The sequence below is a fragment of the Natrix helvetica genome (assembly GCF_964273705.1).
Source record: "Natrix helvetica genome assembly, chromosome: 3".
Classification (NCBI taxonomy): domain Eukaryota; kingdom Metazoa; phylum Chordata; class Lepidosauria; order Squamata; family Natricidae; genus Natrix; species Natrix helvetica.
The window spans coordinates 131,569,016-131,587,759 of NC_138549.1; the positions used below are offsets into that span (position 1 = coordinate 131,569,016).

At 37.6% G+C, this 18,744-nt stretch overlaps 1 protein-coding gene across 1 annotated transcript in view; it reads left to right on the forward strand.

Annotated features, from left to right (window-relative positions):
* The window catches only part of LOC309389531 (complement receptor type 1-like), a 191,693-nt gene that overhangs the window by 117,498 nt on the left and 55,451 nt on the right, over positions 1–18,744 (forward strand). The gene's annotated exons all lie outside the window — the stretch shown is intronic.

The window sequence follows — 18,744 nt, forward strand, 5'->3', positions numbered from 1 at the left end:
TCTCATTTACCAATGTAAATTTTGGCTCAATTGTGGTCTTAAGTCGAGGACTACCTATCTAGTGACCGTTCTAAGTTCCAATGGCATTGAAAAAAGTTGCTCTGCAACTGTCCCTCTCACTTACCACTGTTGCAGCATCCCTGAGGTCCCCCAAAGCAACATATGGGTGCTTGGCAGTCAGTATGTATTTATGACAGTTGGAGTGTCCCAGGATCATGATCACATCGCCATTTGCCATCTTCCCAGCTGGCTTCTAACCAGCAAGTCAATGGGGGAAGCTAGGTTCACTTTACAACTGCCTGTTTCACTTAATAACTGCACTGATTCATGGGGGGGGGGAAAGATCATAAGAATCAGGCAGGACTCATTTCACCACCACTTGGCTTAACAATAGAAACACTGGTCCTAATTGTGGTCGTAAGTTGAGAACTATCTGCAGTGAACAATTAAAACTTATTTAATAGCATTATATCAGAAATATTGGAGGATGTACGTTAATTGTCTAGTGAGACTCACCAACATAATTATCTGTAGTTTGGACAAAGTTTTGAATAAAAGGCCACCAGTTTGAGCCTTTTGGTATATCTTTTTTTTCTCCTATCCAACTGAAAACAACTCCTCTTTCTTATTTGTCTTTTAGCTTTCTGCTAGGGTTGGTTGGCCTATGCTTTCAGTACTTGTCCTAAAGGTGAAGTTTCTCATTGAAACCAAACATCTTCAAAGAAAAACCAGAAAGTCCAGATGCCTCTTGAAAAAGCATCTTTGGGACAACCACGACCTGGATGGTTGAGAATCTCCATAGACACTTTCAGTATTTGTTTGCTATCATCCAAATGTTTGTAGACTATGTATGGAAGCCTGAATTTTATTAAAGGGGAAACTACAGAAATCAAATTATCATTTTAGGGGATCCCAACATTCATAAGAAAAATAATGACAAAATGACAATACTCATGCTAACTTTGCATTCTGCCATAAATTTTCAAGTCACAGAGTTTTTAAGTCGCCTACGCCGGATTTAATGAAGGGATGAAAAGTCGCAATACGTCACATGACACCTCTTTGACGACATGAGTTTTGATACCCCTGGCCTAAGGGAACCCAGCTGGCCTTGTGCCTAAAGCAGAACTAGAACTCATGCTGTTCTGGTTTCTAGCCTGGTGTCTTAAACACTATACCAAACTAGTCAATAGTCAGATTTAAAAAAAAATTGTTATGAGGTTATTAACAAAATGCTAATGAGGATACCACTATAACTGCAGGCATGTAACATCAAAAAACATTTCTCAGTTGGAGACTCTCCAGCAGACATTGTCTTCCATTCAGGGCCGCTGAAAGGATTATTAACTGCTGGAACAAGACTAATATGGCCTCCCTCACCTACACAGACACATAAATCAATAATGTCATAATTGTAGTACAGGGAGGCCTACTAGGCCCAAAACGGGATGCGGGGGGGGAGCCCATTTTTGCTCCCAGGAGGCTGCAAGGAGGCCTATTAGGCCCAAAATGGGGCATGAGGGAGTTGCGCACTCATAAAGGTTATGTCAAATAAGGCTGCAAGGTGGTTTTGCTACACACACAAAGTATAGAGTATAAAGTATATATCCAATATTGTTTTTCTTTTTAAAAACTTGGTTTTGTAAAAAAAAAAAAAATAAAGTCCCCTTAATGGGCCTCTCTTTGAGCTACATCAGCCCCAGAACAATGTACCATCTGCACATACCCGCCTCCTTAGGCCTGCTTCCCTTCCCAGAACCTTTACAGTCAAAGATGGACAGTAGTTATGCCACCCACATTTATGAGAACTGAAGCCTAACACAGCTACTAACAAGGTGGGGAAGATTCAAACAACAAGCTTTGTAGCCTGAATCCATCTCCATAATCTCCACAGTGGGTTCTTTTCCCCCTTTCTCCAGACTTCAATGGCATATTTCTACAAATTGCTTTTACAGCGGGATGTCAGATCCCTGCCCATCCTACTCGTACCTCCCATTGCCCAAGGAAACACAGTCCCTTTCCTAAACAAGTGCTCCGCGCTTTTCAGCATTTATACACCTGACCTGAGAAAGCGCCGTGCGGTCTAGAAACTTTCTTCGTTTTTGACCTGAGGTTTGAACTCCCACTATTAGCGCGACGCCCCTCACCCCAGAAAAGCGGTGGTGCGTTTTTCGTCATCCGGTGATATTTAGAAGTGCCGCTCTTTTCTATCTTTACCTCCGGGAGTGTTTTTCTCCAACTCCCGTCACCTGCTGCGATGGATCTTTTCGCTTCTTGTTCCGATGAGGTCCTTTGGCCGGTCTTGGTCCTGCTGTTATTCTCGTCCACGGCTTTGTGTGAGTAAGATGCGCCTCTTAAAGACCCCACTAAAAGTTCGGGCTCTAAATGGGCGGGGGGGAGGCGCCTTAAATTATTGTTTAGAGCGGGGAGCTAATCGAGATTCCCTCGACCAGGCGGGAAGTCGCGATCTTTTGCTGCTTTGCGACCGAGAGTGAGAACGCCAGTCGCTGGGCAAAGTTGCTGCTCCAGCTGCGTACCGCAAAGGCGGCCAGCATCTTGAGTCGAAAGAGAAGAAACGACGCACGCCAGCCACAGCCGATCACCGAGACCTTCGGCGGTCACAGAGTGGGGGAGCTATAAAGACCACGCCGATGTTTGTCCTACCGGATTAAGCCAAGCGGCTGCTTAGGAAGTGGCAGCTCAGTTGCTGTGGATTCGCCATCCTTTTCACAGCACCCGAGACCCCTTGTTTGCTTCACCGCGAGGTTCGGAAGCAGCCGGACTTTTAGTTGGATCTAGTTTGATGAAGGTAGAGGGAGTTGAGTGTTTGCCTTAAATCAGGCTCTTTTAACACATTGCAGATATTTAAGGGCAAGCTTTACTTTGGATAACATGGTTTCAATTATTGGGTGGATGATGGTAGTTTTTCTTCTTTTGCAAACAAAAATATAAGGGGAAGAAGTTGATTTCTTGACCTGTTCACTTGACCTTGAGTTGGTTTCTTGAGTTACAGAAGCCAAGCACTAATCAAGACAAGGGCTGAAAGTCAAGGAGCAAACTTGTTGTTTGTTGTTTGTGAGCTTATGAGAGCTTATGCACAAATTCCTTGTGTGTCCAATCGCAGTTGGCCAATAAAGAATTCTATTCTATTTTTTTCTATTTCTGAACATAAACCTAGACTCAAAAAACAATTTTCTGAGAAATGTGTTTTTATTTATTTAAGTTTCTGGGTAGGGCTGTACTCACATAGACCTTTTGTTGTACAGCAGAAGCAAAGACCAAGGATATAATAGCTATGTTAAAAAGCAAACAGAATGACTCTGGACCTTCCCTTCAAAGATATGCTCAGTTCAAGTCTTTAAGGTTCCCCTGTAACAAAGGGAAATAGTATTCCTTTGTGTAGTGAATAGGAAAATGGGGGGGGGGGAGGTAAGCTTGATAAAAACTACAAAAATAATCTAATCTGTGTCACAGCAAAAACAAGAAAACTATATAAAAAATCCATGAGAGTCTCTTCTTAAGGACCTCCAAAAATGGATTACCTACAATTTTCACAGCTAAACCGTTTCACTCTTTTACAGGTCTTATCATCAGGTTTTTAAAAGATATTTAAATTAAATCCAGGTAGCTGCTGGATTTTTAGTATTTCTTATCCTAATTTCTGTGGCCCTGGGAAATAGTTTCTCTCTTGTAAGTCATCTAGTTCAACCCCCTCCCCAAGCAGACCCTACACCATTTTTGACAGATGGCAGTCCAGTCTCTTCTTGAAAGTCTCCAGTGATGAAGCTTCCACAACTTCTCAAGGCAAACTGTTCCATTGGTTGATTGATCTGTCAGAAAATTTGTCCTTATTTCCAGGTTGAATCTCTCCTTGTTCAGTTTCCATCCATTATTCCTTATCTGGCATTCATATGCTTTGGAAAATAGCTTGACCCCCTCCTCTCTGTGGCAGCTCCTCAAATATTGGAAGATTGCTATCATGTCTCCCCTGATCCTTCTCGTCACTAGACTAGCCATGCCCCGTTCTGATTATTGGATCATGAGAATTTTAGAAGCATTCAGGTGGGTGTTCTGGAATTGCTGTTTCTTGATTCCTTCTGCCAGCAGAATCAGTTAAAAATAGCAGGACATATCAATCATGTTAATGCTGCCTCAGAGCTAGGTAGTTTGGTTTGTTAACTCAGATGTTTTGGCAAACCCAGGATCCTAGGATGGATGTAATGCTGACACTATGGATGGTAGGAGAAATCAATCAAAGTTTACTCTCCATACACTCATTTAGGATGAATCAGAATTCTTCCTTATTTATCATTTATTAAATTTATATTTTGCCTCTCCTTTGAGAGCTGAAGGTGGCAAATACATTCTAAAATAAACCTTAATAATGTTGAGAAGATTTTTTTCAAGTTGTTAAAATGCTATCAGATTCTTAGTATCACTTAACTAGTTTCATCAACAAAACTTTAAATGACCTCATTAAATCATACTATTAAACTGTTATCTGCTGGTAATTTAAGATTGAAATGTAACCAATGTGTACAATCTGATAAAAGCCCCATCTACCCTGTGTATGTGTGTTTAATTTATATATATTTATTGGTTTAATTATTTAAATTTATCTTTAGTGTGTGTGAAGCACATAAACTGTGTGAAGTAACTTTCCACCTATGTTTCCCAATTATCAATCCTAAGTATTTTACTAACTCTGAACTTCAAGTAAATACTATTGTAACTAACTTTGAGGAATAGCAGACTTCCATTAAGTTTTTCAGAAGTGGTTTGTCATTGCTGTCCTCATAGGGCTGGGAGAGAGAGATTGGCTCATCCAGCTAGCTTTGTGCCTAAAGCAGAACTAGAACTCATGCTCTCCTGGTTTCTAGACTGATGCTTTAATCCAGGGGTGTCCAAACTTGGCAACTTTAAGACTTGTGGACTTCAACTCCCAGAATTCCCCAGCCAGCTCTGCTGGCTGAGGAATTCTGGGAGTTGAAGTCCACAAGTCTAAAAGTTGCCAAGTTTGGACACCCCTGCTTTAATCAGTTTAGAATCAGTCTTTAATCAGGGCAGATGCTTAAGGCAGAGAAGCTGGAAGTGAATATGCCAATTCTGCTAGCCATGTGTCTGGCTTTCTGGCATTCTAGTGGTAGGAGAAAATGTTAAGACATCATTTAGAAACCAGATTTTCCTTTTTTTTAATTGTTTATAGTCTATCTCAGTTACACTGTCCATATAAGACAGAATATATTTTATAGTGATTAAAATGAATTGTGTTTAGCTGGCTAGATGTCTCTTAGTTATAGGTTACCCTGGAATCATAAATAGTAGCACTTTTTGTATTCTTTTTACAATCCAATTTGCCCTTCCACCTACCCCCATCCTGCAATGTTTCCTTTTGGCTGTATTTCTCCAAATTAAATTGTGTCCTCCATTATCATCATCATCGCTGTCATCGTTATATGCTGTACTTTGGAAACGTTGTGTTGTTGCCTAGGTCCCTTTTTTTACAGAACATGCTACATAGGAACAATATTAAGAATATTCCACTGAGCCAATTGCTTGCTATATGAAGAAGATGAGATGTTCGCTTTAAAAAAAATAAATTATATTTTGTATGTAATAATGTGCAACCCTTAGTTCCAAATGATATTGTGATTTTGTAAAGGAGAATATTTGTAGCTTAAATGAGGGATCCTTGGTGCTCTTTGAGGTTGTTTTCTTGCAGCTGTTTCATTACCCAAACTAGGTAAAATCATCAGATCAAGATATGCTAATATCTTGATTCCACCTTTAGCCTGATTTCTATCCTAGGTATCCATTAGGCTAACAATTCAAAGTTTTGAAATGCTGATATTCCAGAGAAAAATCAGACATATTTTGAATAGTAATTTGTACTTATTATGTTACGCATTTATTGTTCAGAATGCAAATCCTTACCAGCACTTTTAATTTTATAGTGGGGTGTTCATGAAGCTTACATATAAATTGTTTTCCTGCTTTATATAAACACATTTCAAAATGTGTTTTGTAAAAATATGTGTAGCAGAAGGAATGGCAAAACCTGGGAATCAGCCTAGAATCCCTACAAAGTTGCAAGTGAATTAAGTCCAAGCACCATTGACCCTTATCTATCTCTAGCCAACTGCTGACTATTAGTTGAGAAGATTCCTGTGCATAGGCGTTTAGCAATAAATCAACTTAACTGAATTTTCTTGTGTAGACCTGGTCTTTCATACCTGACATTATGAATACCATTCATTTTATGATGGAGATGTATTTTTTGTTGAAAATCAGTCTTCATGCTTTACATGAGTAGACATGCCACTGGTAATTTCTTATTGTTTAAATTTTATTATTTATTATTATTAACAGAATATTGGAAGGAAGTTAAGAATGAAAAGTGTTTAATAGGGTATAAACCTAATGTCAGCGTTCCAAATATCATGCAGAATTAAATCATTGTCCAAGGCAAAGTGATCCTTAAAACTCCAATTTAATAAGACAGGCATTTTGGCATTATGCTGTTGAATTTCAACTCTAACGTACATCCGGTGAATTCACCCAGTTAAAAGTTCATCATCTATCCCCACACCCCATAATTCATCACATGGTCCAATCTTCATCTTCCACGCTGGCATGTACACCCCTCTTCTTCCGGCCAGGTGTCGAGGTGCGGAGACAAAAGACGACCTTGAGCTTCTAAGAAATCCATAACAATACATTCCACAATCCTACTCCTTTCTATTCCCCCCTCCCAACTACTATACCAATGAAACAGCATAATATATATATGTTTTAAATATGTGGCAGGCCAAAGATCCTAAAAGGAACAGAATTACAGGCCTGACACCTATATTCTCCAAATTAGGAATTTAGTCTTTATATTGTGCTTTGGCTTTAGCAAAAAAAAAAAAAAGAAGAAGGTGATTAGTCATGGAAGGAAGTTTATACATTAGAAATTGGCTTAATGGCATTTTTCAATACTTGACCTTTGAATTGGCTTTATGTCAAAGGAGTGGCAAATTTGAAGAATATAACTTTGTGCAGCCTAGGCTCAGGTCATTGTTTAACAATTGAAAAATAATTTTATATTACAAAAACTTAATAATAAAAGTTTGAAATTATAGAAGAGCAATGGAAATTTGAAAGCTGAATAGTTGCAGGGTTTGGTTTTCTGTTTAAAGGTTTTTAGTTAGCTTAGTTTGTTTTCTTTTTAAGCATGTTGTTTATTTTGCCATAGTTCTATATTATGCATATATAATTGTAATAACATAAGAATTTAGCTTTTATATACACAGAGAATGTTTGAAAGATTTTGACTCAGTAGAACACCTGGCTCTTTTTCCAATTCATGCAGTTGCTTCATAAACTACTTTAGGTTGTTTTCACATCTAAGTGCATGAACAGCCATTGAAGTGAACAGATATGCATAGACAGCTGGGAATAGCTTATCAAGCAACTCTGCCTGGCAAAACAAATGATACAATACAATAAAAATGGAGAAATATAAAGCTTGAATAATAGAATTTCCTAGACTTCTGTGTTTATTTTTTGGTAAGAAACATGATAATATCTCCATTTCACTCTTTTAAGAAGAAAATGTCCTACTCCACACATAGAAAATGGCAACGTAGAATCTGGAGATGGCTTCCTGCTTGGAGATCAAATAACCCTTGCTTGTAATCATGGGTAAGTTAGAAAACATTTGTTGAAGTAACTTGTAAATATTGATAATAAAAATCTCAATTGTCAATTATATGTTATAACTATTTGTATTTCTTTGTTAAGATACAAACCTTGCAAAAGTAACTTAAAATTAAAACAGTTTGACTGATGAAAGTATTTAAGGCACTCTTAACATATAACTCAGTAGTATTCTGATGTAATGGTTGAAATTAGTGAAGTGGGAATCCTTGATTCTGTTGCTGAAAATAGATATTTGGTAAAGGAATGGCGAGACAATAATTATTGTAAAACCAAAAAGAAAGGTGCACACCACTGGCTCAAACAAGTGAAAGGAATAAGGTCCAATTTTAAGTTTGAAACTGAGATAGATAGAGAAGGTTTCTACTGTGCTGGCATCCTCAGACGTTCTTTATATATGTGACTTCCTAAATCTCAGTATCTGATTGTGGAATAGGGAGAGAGAACAGAACTAGAGTGGCCAAGGTGATGGTGGTGGTATGAAGCTTTGATACTGACTTGAAGATTAGTATTTCTTGAATACAACAGCTAACAAGTTGTCATGATATGCTTCTAGAGATTCTTACTAGGCAAATATGGACCAGATTATTATAATGATTGGTGCCCTACATTTCAATACATCATAATATAATTGGTTTTGATTGGAATCATCATGTTGTGTGATTCCAGCCTATTATGGCTTATTTTAGACATTGAAACAGAATGCTCCATGGTTAAATAATCTGTATAGTTTTAATAATTCATTTACTAAAAAATATTTTTAGGTATAGAATGAGAGGTTCTTCCACTGTACGGTGTGTTTTGAGATTTGGAAAAGTTGACTGGGATAGAGGAATTCCATATTGCAAAAGTAAGATGATACTATATTTAAGCTTATTAGACTTCTTTTGATGCTTTTATGTTTAATTTCCTAATAGCAAAAGTTCAGTCTGCCTGGCCTTTAGTAGAATTATTCTGCCTACTTACAAATATGAGAAATGCGCATGATGTCAACATAATTAAATTTATGTTGTACTCTTTCCTCTACTGTCTGAGCAGTACACAGCAGTATACATATTCCTAAACCAAGTGAAAATTATCAAGTAAAAATAAAAGCTGTAACATGTGCAGCAACAGCTATAGCCCAAAGGATGTGAATATCATTAAGTAAGTAAACACGTCACTACAAGAGAATATTCTTATAGTGCAATATTCCAATTCCTAAGACCTGCAAGAACAGCTAGGTGTTCATGGTTGGGGCCATTTTAATGTCTTGAGAAAGGGGAATGCTGTTCCACAAAAGGGTGGCATCAGATCTCATTGGTGAGGCAGTTATTGGACTGGGCATTTCTGAAGATACCCAGGTCATAAGCTGTATAAGGCTTTAATGAGGAGAACCATTAAGTTGAATAAACCCATTGAAGCGCAGCTCTCAAAGTAGTGGTGTTGTATGGACAAAATGAGATGCACCCATAACTTTTTGCATTTTTGGCTAGCTATACCTTCTCAGTGATTTTCAATGACAGTCCAACATACAGTTTGTTACAATAGCTCACCCAAGAGATTTTTAAGGCATGCATGAGTGACTGTAAGAATCTCCTGTTCCAAAAGAGGTTGAAACTTAACACACAAAATGACACTGTGGAAAGGATTTACTAGCTGCAGGTGCCATATGTTCCTTGCAGAGGAGTGATCCCCAGATTATGAAATATCTTGAACTAAAAAGAACTATCCTCCCCCACCCCACCACTATCATGGAATCAGATGGCTTCCTAATATAGTTACTTCATCTTGCTTAGATTAAAACGTTTGTCATCTTCTGGCCTCCAGGCATCAAGATAGCAATATCACCTCTTCAATCTCAATTTAAGGTATAAAGTTATGCTCAATATGCATGCTGATAATACCTGACCCTGCTTGAGATTCCTCCCATGGCTTTATGTAGTCCTTAAATAATACTATTAAAATCCCTTAAGCTTGCTCTTTTTTTTTCTGCCACCACTACAGGAACCAAAAATGCTTTTTCAAAAGACAGCTGGACTTCCTTTGTTTTTTCTTTGAAGATATTTTGCTTCTCATCCAAGAAACTTCTTCAGTTCTGACTTAATGGTGTCACTCCAAGAAAGTTCCACACATATTTGCCCTCTGATTCAGCTGACCCTGAGGGCACAGATAAACCTCCAATGGCCTCAATGACTCTTAGAGGGATAATGACTGACCTTCAAAGTGCTAATGACAAGATGGCTGCAAGGAATATAAATCCTTCCATTCTCCATCATTCAGTCACAATTGAAGAAGCTTCTTGGATGAGAAGTGAAACGTCTTCAAGGAAAAAACAAAGAAAGTCCAGTTGCTTTTTGAAAAAGCACTTTTGGGACAACCATGACTTGGATGACTCAGAATCTCCATAGACTACTGGAACCAGTTTTAAGAATATGAGGCAGAATATCCTCAGCATAGTTAGCTGTATCCTTCCCCTCAGATCACAATGTTCCAGGGGTGGGTTTCAATTTTTTTTACGATCTATTCTGTGGGTGTGGCCAATGACCGGCTTGGCGGTCATGTGACTGGGTGGGTGTGGCCAATTTGTAAAATGTGGTAAAACTCACTTAACAACACATTTGCTTAGCAACCAAAATTTTGGGCTCAATTATGCTCATGAGTTGTCTTCCTTTCTTTCCTTCCATTTTCTTTCTTTCCCTTTCTTTCTCTCCTTCCTTCCTTTCTTGTCTCTTTTTCCCCTTCCTCTTTCTTTCTCTTTCTCTCTCTTGCTTACTCTTTTTTTTTCTTTCCAAAGGGACACAGTAGGTGGACCTAACTAGATGTTATGCACCATAAAATATATGGCACCTTACAAAGCTGACCCAGCAACTGAGCAATGGACACTTCACTGCTGTGAAAAAAATATTCCACCATTTATAGGCATTATAAAAATATTTATTTCCATAAGAGAAGAGAAAGATCAGGTGGCAGAAGTGGGCTGCATTGTTAATCTGAGGGGACAGCCAGTTTTACCTTTCCTTTTCATCCAAGCTGGTGAAATAGTGGTTATTCTGAATTGGTGATGGAAAAGTGAGTGGCCACAATTTTTGTCTCTTGTATCCACGCAATATAAAGGCATTATTGTGGGTGCCTTATTTGTCTGGATAAAAAGAACAGCTTGAGAGGAACAGACATTTTATCAACTCTGGTACCCTATCAGGTATAATACTGTTTGGACAGAGATAGGTAGGTAGGTAGGTAGGTAGGTAGGTAAATAGAGATAGGTGATGATAGATAGATAGATAGATAGATAGATAGATAGATAGATAGATAGATAGATAGATAGATAGATAGATGATAGATAGATGATAGATAGATAGATAGATAGATAGATAGATAGATAGATAGATAGATAGATAGATGATAGATAGATAGATAGAGAGGAGGGAGGGAGGGAGGGAGGGAGGAAGGAAATTCCATCTTCTGAATCCATACATATAAGATGTGCCCCCTTGTTGAATACTGATAAATATATTTCAGCAAGTTATTATTCCTCTCCCTTGCAAAAACATCTCCACATTTTATGAACTGCTATATTTATATTTGAAAAATTGCTATATAATGTTAAAAAAAATCACAAATATAGAAATTTATTGCCAATCAACCAATCTGAACTATATCTATTTACTGTTTTTTAAAAATGGTTAACAGCTAATCCCAAAAACAAAGTTAAAATTCAAAGCGGCTTCTAATTTCCCATAAACCCATTACAGCTATTGTCTCTGATCTGGTCAGGATCAAATGACATTGATTGATTCTCACTAATAAAAACAATTCCCTCCAGTTATTTTTGGTCCAGTTATTTAAGGCTGCAGGTAATTAACTTTGTGTACATTTAATCTTGTTCTGTGCAACACTTGCAAACAAGACGCAGCCATAGTTAGATGATTATTCTTTTTGGCAAAGCTAAGCAAATAATGGTTTCCAAGTTTAATATTTCTAATATTGGCAGCAAATCATCATCAATTCAAATGATAATGTCATTACATACTATCCCAATTATGTACTTGTTTCCCATTATGTGATAGAATATTTGTGTAACAATAACTTAATGCATATTTTCTCATTTGCCCCCCTACTGACCACCAGGACATCTCCTTATTTGGTGCAAAGACCTTCAAAGTAAATCTTGCCTTCTTTTCCAGAAGTCAAGTGTCATAAACCAAATATCCAAAATGGGATAAGGTGAGATTGGTTTGATCATAAGAATACATATATATGAGTATCAGACTATGATATCGTTCAAGTGTGATTTTGGCTACACTATGGTAGGGTCACCAAGTGTTCAATGTGATGCTAAGTGAATGGAATCCTCCTGTTCCACGCTGTGTTAAGAGTAAGTATTTAATTTTTCTTAAATCTTTAATGAACATCAGTGCTGAATATTAAAGATGTCAACTTTAAAGTTGGGCATCCTGGATTTGGAGAAAGCTACATAAACATTTTCCCTTCTCTTTTTGGCTAGGTGTAGTCATGACTACTACCAAACCAACCAGATCTTCTCCATTTACTCTTTCCCCTAACCCCTCAGAAGAAGGTAAGACTGAAGGTGAGTCATCACACGATTGGACTGCTAATCATATTCCTATTTCAGGAGTCAGATGATTTGACCTTGGAGCAAAGACACGTTTTCTGCATTTTCTAATTGCTTCCATCCTTTTCTTCTTGTAGGTAAGCTACAGAATGGCTTACAACCATGGACTGTAATATAATTTTATATAAACCCAAGAGTAACCATTAATAAAATAAAAATATTTTGATGTGGTTTAATTTGAGAGAGAGGAAATTGGAATCAGAATGCAAAGAAAATCTACGAAGGAAGAATGAAGGAATTGAAAAATAAAATGAAGTTATAGAAATGTAGAGGTCCTTAAAAATTGAAAACAGAAGGAATATTTAAATGAGGCTCATATTGTAATAGAAATTAGTAGTTTTCAACATTGGAAAGATATAGAGAATTGGCAAAAAAGATGTAATCATATATAGTTTTTTGCTCATTTTTCCTTTGGTTCTTTTCACTTCTAGGATCTGGCAAAACAATTGGAATTGCTATTGGTAAGTATTGACAGGTTGAGTTACTGGTATTATATTTAATGATTGATAGAAATGGACACAGACTACTTAATGGAGGGGCGGGGCATGTGAATGCATTCTGTAAGAGACGTGTCATAGTTCCAAACTGTAGTTCTTGAAATTGCATAAACGGTCTACTGTTATATACTTCTGAAGACATATGCTACATAAGTATTACTATGCCAAGGATTCTCTAAGTATTATACCCCGCATCCTTCTAATCACTGCCATCAATCTGTTAGCTTCAGTGCTAGATGTAGACAAAGCTTAGTTTTGTCTGAAGACCTTGACTTGTGAGATTTTAGCATTGACACCACACAGCTTCCCCATGGATACAAGAGAGATGCTGATTTGTGATTCAAGAGCAATTGTCTAAAACATTCATTATACTACTTTTTTATACAATACATCTATTGTGATGCTTATAGAACAATTCATTTTATGTCAAATATTCTGCAGCTATTAATCTAAAATGCTTTGGTTTCCAGAGCTGGATTTTCCTAAGATGAATTTTCATTTATCTTACAGAATGTAACATGAGTCAGTGTTGTTTTTGCCTGTTAATTAACAAAACTCAAGGAAATTATTTTTAGAAACTTCTTTAAATGGCATATGTAAATATGAATTTAATGTTTGTGTCCTCTTGCAGAAAATCTAACAATCATCCTGCCTCTTCTGACACATACCATGTAGTTTCAGAAAAAGATGTGGCTTTAATGTTCTGAGTCCTTTGAATGTCTGCAATGAAACTTCAGTAACCTTTCAACAAGGTCCCACTTTGAGAAACGAAAATAATAGGAACAGTGAAGATTTGAGTTCAAAGCAGTAAAACTCACAGTTCTGCAGTTTGGCTATGGCAGAAGGCAGTTAATACATGAAACAATCAACAAATGATCTAGAAGACTACTCCTTTTGCATATGCTGCTTCTACAGTCTAATAGTTTGCCCTTAAATCCTTCCAGGGTAGCTCTTAGCATGTCTGCTTATTATTTCTCAGATATAGAATCTGAGGGACCTATCATGTTTCTACTTCAGGGATGATGCATTATGCTGTTATCAAGATGTGACTATACTTCTGCTGTGCTGCTCACACATGGATACACCGCAGTGACTTAAAGGTCTTTATTGAGCTGACCGTGCCCAATTATTAAGTCACCAGCAATTTTAGCATCACCAAAATTCACACCCTCTTTTGGTTCCACCGGAGGTTCTGAGAACCAGACAAGAAGAGCAGATTAAATTACCGAACTTAGGCAGCAGCTAGAATAACTACACACAGCAAGGCAAGAGTCCGAGGCTAGGAATAATCCACAAGGCAAGGCACAAGGTCCAGGCATCAATCCAAGGTCCACAAATGAGTCCAAAGACAAGAAACACAGAAAACAGGAATATGAAGCAAGGCAACCAGACATGTTCTTCCAGCAACATCCTATTCTTTGGGCAAGCTTAAACAGTTAATGCTGATAGAGTTCCTCATGATGGGTGAGACTGCCATCTCACAACTAACGTGGCTTACTGCCATTGTTCCTGTTGCATCCCAGTCCTGTTTGCCCTTGGAAATGGGGGAGGGTGGACTTCATCTTCTCATTTTCACTGACCCCTGGGATTACTGTCCTCTTCCCCAAGTTACCAGGGACCAGTTCATCCTCTTCTTCCGAACTAGCATCCGAAGAGGAGACCTTCAGCCCGCCCATTACAATACTAGAATGGAAGAGTCAGAAAGTTCTGTATAATACTTTTAACATCATGGCTCTTAAATGGCTTCTGAGTTTTTGTGGCAACCAAAGAAAAATTACCTTGCTTTCTAGGTTTTAAATTTGTGCTGAAACAATAAGCTTAGCCTAATATAAATTGTGCTCTTTTTTAATATTTTAACAATCAACTTAAATTCTGCAGATTGAAGAGCTTCCCTGGAGGCAGCTTTATTTTTGTGGCCTGGACAGATTCCTGTTACCTGAAAAATTCTCCAGACACAAGGAGAATCCAAGATATTACATGTTTTGCAAGAGAGTTGCAAAACATGTTTTTCAAGTTGTTTGGTAAAGGGCCAACTAGAGGCTTAGCAAGGACAAGTGGACACTAGATTTTGCCTCTCCATTTCTTAGCTACTTATTAAACTTCTTTAGGTTAAAGACAGGCTTCTCTCAGTTACGGAGCTGTATCCCCCTTGGTGGTTTTCAATATTTCATATTGATTTGGGGTGAAAAAAATGATTCTGGGACTTGGATTTAGTTTACAGAACAAGATAATGAAGATTTGGATATTAAAACTTTGGGGTAGGGAGGAAGATGTTTCTTTTATTAAAGTAGTGAAACTTTTCCAAGAATCTGTGTCTGTAGTATTTGAGGCTGCTTTTCTCCTTTCTAACTTTAGACTTTTGCGGGAATATTGTTGTTTTTATTTATCTCTGTTCTGATTGGTGTAGCTGTAACAACAAATGTAATTGGAGCAGCTCTCTGGCCCTCCTCTTACTTTCTGTTAAAAAACATAAAGTGTAATTTCTTTCCTTGGCCATTAGAGGGTGCCATTCAATATGATGAAAAAATGAAAACTTTTTGAAGATGGAATTTTTTTAATTAAAAATTTGTTACAATTCGTAGAAGCTAAATTTGAGAAACATAAAATGCTATTAAGGTAATAAATTGGATGATTTACATGGAACACCAAGACATTAAAGTTAACATCAAAATTAAACATTAGGAAAAACATTTTATAAATACATCTAGTGTTTTAAATGAATGAATGGAATGAGGAAAATGAAAATTAAAGGCTTATATTAGTGAAGTAATATAATGTGTAGAGATGAAACAACTATAAAAATTAGTAGCAAAAAGAATGGATTTGGAAAAATGAATAGATGGGGGCATTGAAATTATGGTAATTTTAATATTTTGTTTATATTTATTTTTAAACTTATTTTTTAGAAATTATTTTACTATTGTTCATTAATGACAGATAAATATTTTTGATTTGATGGTTGTCTTATTGCATTCAAGATTGTAAGAATATTGTGTATGTTCTTAAACTTGCATATTTTGTAGATCAGGAGTGTCAAACTCAATTTCATTGAGGGCCGCATCAAGGCTGTGGTTGACCTCAGATGAGGGGTGTGTGAGACTAGGTGGGTGTGGCCAGTTTGATGCCACTCTCCAAACTGCTGGCATGTTTCCTCTTTGCATTGGGTAGACCGGGCCAAAGTTACGTTGGCCTGATCAGGCTGAAGCCACGCTGGTCCAATCTTTCCTCTTCACATTGGGTAGACCAGGATGGCCCCGAGGGCTGGATCTGATCACATCACAGTCTGGATCCGTCCCACGGGCCTTGAGTTTGACACCCCTGCTGTAGATTGTTTATCCTTCTCCCCCTTTTCACTTTTTTCACTTCTTAATCTTTTCCCCTTTTGAATTACCTGATCCCCTTTTTTATTATTTTGTATTATTTTTTTCTTGAAATTTAATAAATTTGTATTAAAATAATTCCATAACTGTTTATTTGATAAGCCTGTAATAGCATCTTTCATTTGCTGATGGTTTGTCTTAAATTAACCATTAAGATGGTTTATCTCAGGGATGGGTTCTGGCACGCACTACTGACCGTTTGCTCCTGGGCGCACGAGCATGCACAGTGCATGCGCAGAACCAACAAACAGGATGGCGATGCCTATAGTGCTGCCTGGAGAAACTGTTCGGGGGCATGGCAGGCCTGCGTTGCTGCCTGTTCCACCGACCCAGGCCACTAAACCACTACCGGTTTGGCCGAACTGGTAGGAACCCACCACTGGTTTATCTCTTAAATTAACATTTGAAGTGAAAAGCAGAAATTCTGGGAAGATGGTCTGGTGGGCCAGCATATGGACCATGCAAAAGAAGAAGGAGCCAAGAGTACACAAGCCTTGCCATTTTCCTGCTCTTTGTAGTTATTCCGTGTTTGCCACCATCAGATATTCCCCATCGCAAGCACACTGGAAATTATTTGGAAGATTTCTCCTATGGGACAGGCATAACATATACATATGATGAAAGCTACCTCTTCATTGGAAATGCTTCTATTTACTGTACTAGTAAAAACAGGATATATGGAGAATGGAGTGACCATGCATATTGTAGAGCTGGGATTTCATGCTCCAATCCTTGTTCTTGTGTTGTTCCCTAAGTAAAGAGTATCCAGTATCAACTCTTAATCTAGAACATTTAAAATTATTCCTTCAAACATTTCCCTGGGGACCCCACATGGACAAACTAGCTATCCTTCTTTCTCAGCTACCCAAACTGAACCAATCAGCCCTGACATTTCTACAGAATGATTCCAATTCTTTCTTCTTATCTACTTCTGATATACTTCTTCTTTTCAATGACACAATGTCCATCTCCTCAGATTAAGACTGGAAAGATTGTGCCTCTAGAAAGAGTGCAGAGAAAACCAACCTAGAACTAAGGATAAATTTTCTGACATAATAATGAATCAGTGGAACGGCTTGCCCTCCGAAACTGTGGGTGCTCCATCACTGGAGATTTTTAAAAAGATATTGGATAACCATTTGCCTAATATAGTGCAGGGTCTCCTGCTTGAGAATGGGGTTGGACTACAACAGCTCCAACGCCCCTTCCAACTCTGTTATTCTAATTGGAATTTCCAGTACTTACACATATAAACACAAGTGCATGGGGTGGGGGCACAAGATAGTTGGCTCCAGAGGAATTCATGAACAGCTTAAGGATGAATCTGGATTTTCCAATTTCTGCACAATATTCAAGCTGTGCTCTGTATGTTCCACTTCCCTTCATTCATAATTAGTGGAAAATATGATCCTTGTTGCAGCCACGGAAACAACTTATATTTTAACTTTTTCATATGATTATTTGTTAACAAACTGGTATCAAAATATTTAATATAAAAGTATGCATTATTAATTAGACAAAAACCAACTCTCAGTGGTACTAGGAGCAGTACTTCTCGTATTCAATTCTCTCCTTGTCCTCTTTAACAACATAAAAGATTAAAAATTAAAGAGTGACATAACAATGAGTAGAACAGCAAAGAAAAGTGATTACAATCTTCACATTGTCAGCTTCTGCTCCCTCCAGCTTACCAAAGTAAAGGCCCCAAAAAACTGCAAACAGCCAGTGCCTTGCCCTTCTTCTCTTACACAGGATGCAGCTTATGCAGAGGCATAGGCTTCTTAAATCTCTTTGAAATAAACATTCTCCGGATAATTTGTTGTGGGTTTGAGTCTTATTCTTTTAATGCTGTGATCCGGAACACAGGTATTTAAAGAGGTTACTGCTGACAGGAAAACAAGTTAAAAAAACCACATTCATACCAAACCTTTTCACAGGCAAACTTAATCTTGGCTCAAAGAATGTGAGCATTGTAAGCTTGCAGCAATCCTATCAGATATCACTTATCTTATTGCACAGTTCTCTCTAATCACGAGGTGGATGAAACATTCAAAGAATTGTTGTTTGAAGTATTTTTTTGCTTATTGTGAGCTGAGTCACAGCATGAAACGTTGCTGCTTCCTTCCCCACCCTGCTATCTATATTTCCTTCTCTTCTTATTTAGAGCTGCTCCTATTTTCTTACTAGCAAAATACAAGTCACAAAGAACAGTGCAATTAGTCTTTGCACATTCTCTTACCAGATTAGGCTCACGGGAATACGATTATGGGAACTACTTGTCAGAACCACAACTTCTAAACTGATGTTTTAATGTTTTATTAAAAGACGAGGTTAAATAAACAAAAATATTCACATTTCACAGTCTTCTTTTCTCTTGCCAAAAGAACATAAACAAATCATATTTATACCTATAACGTACTTACAGTTTCAAATGTTATATATGCATTAGAAGTTAAAGCATTCTCCATCTGCGATTTGTTGACTCCTGATTTCTTGCCACAAGGAAACACCTGATTATCCTGTTGGCAAAATTTGATCTCTCTTGTATGCA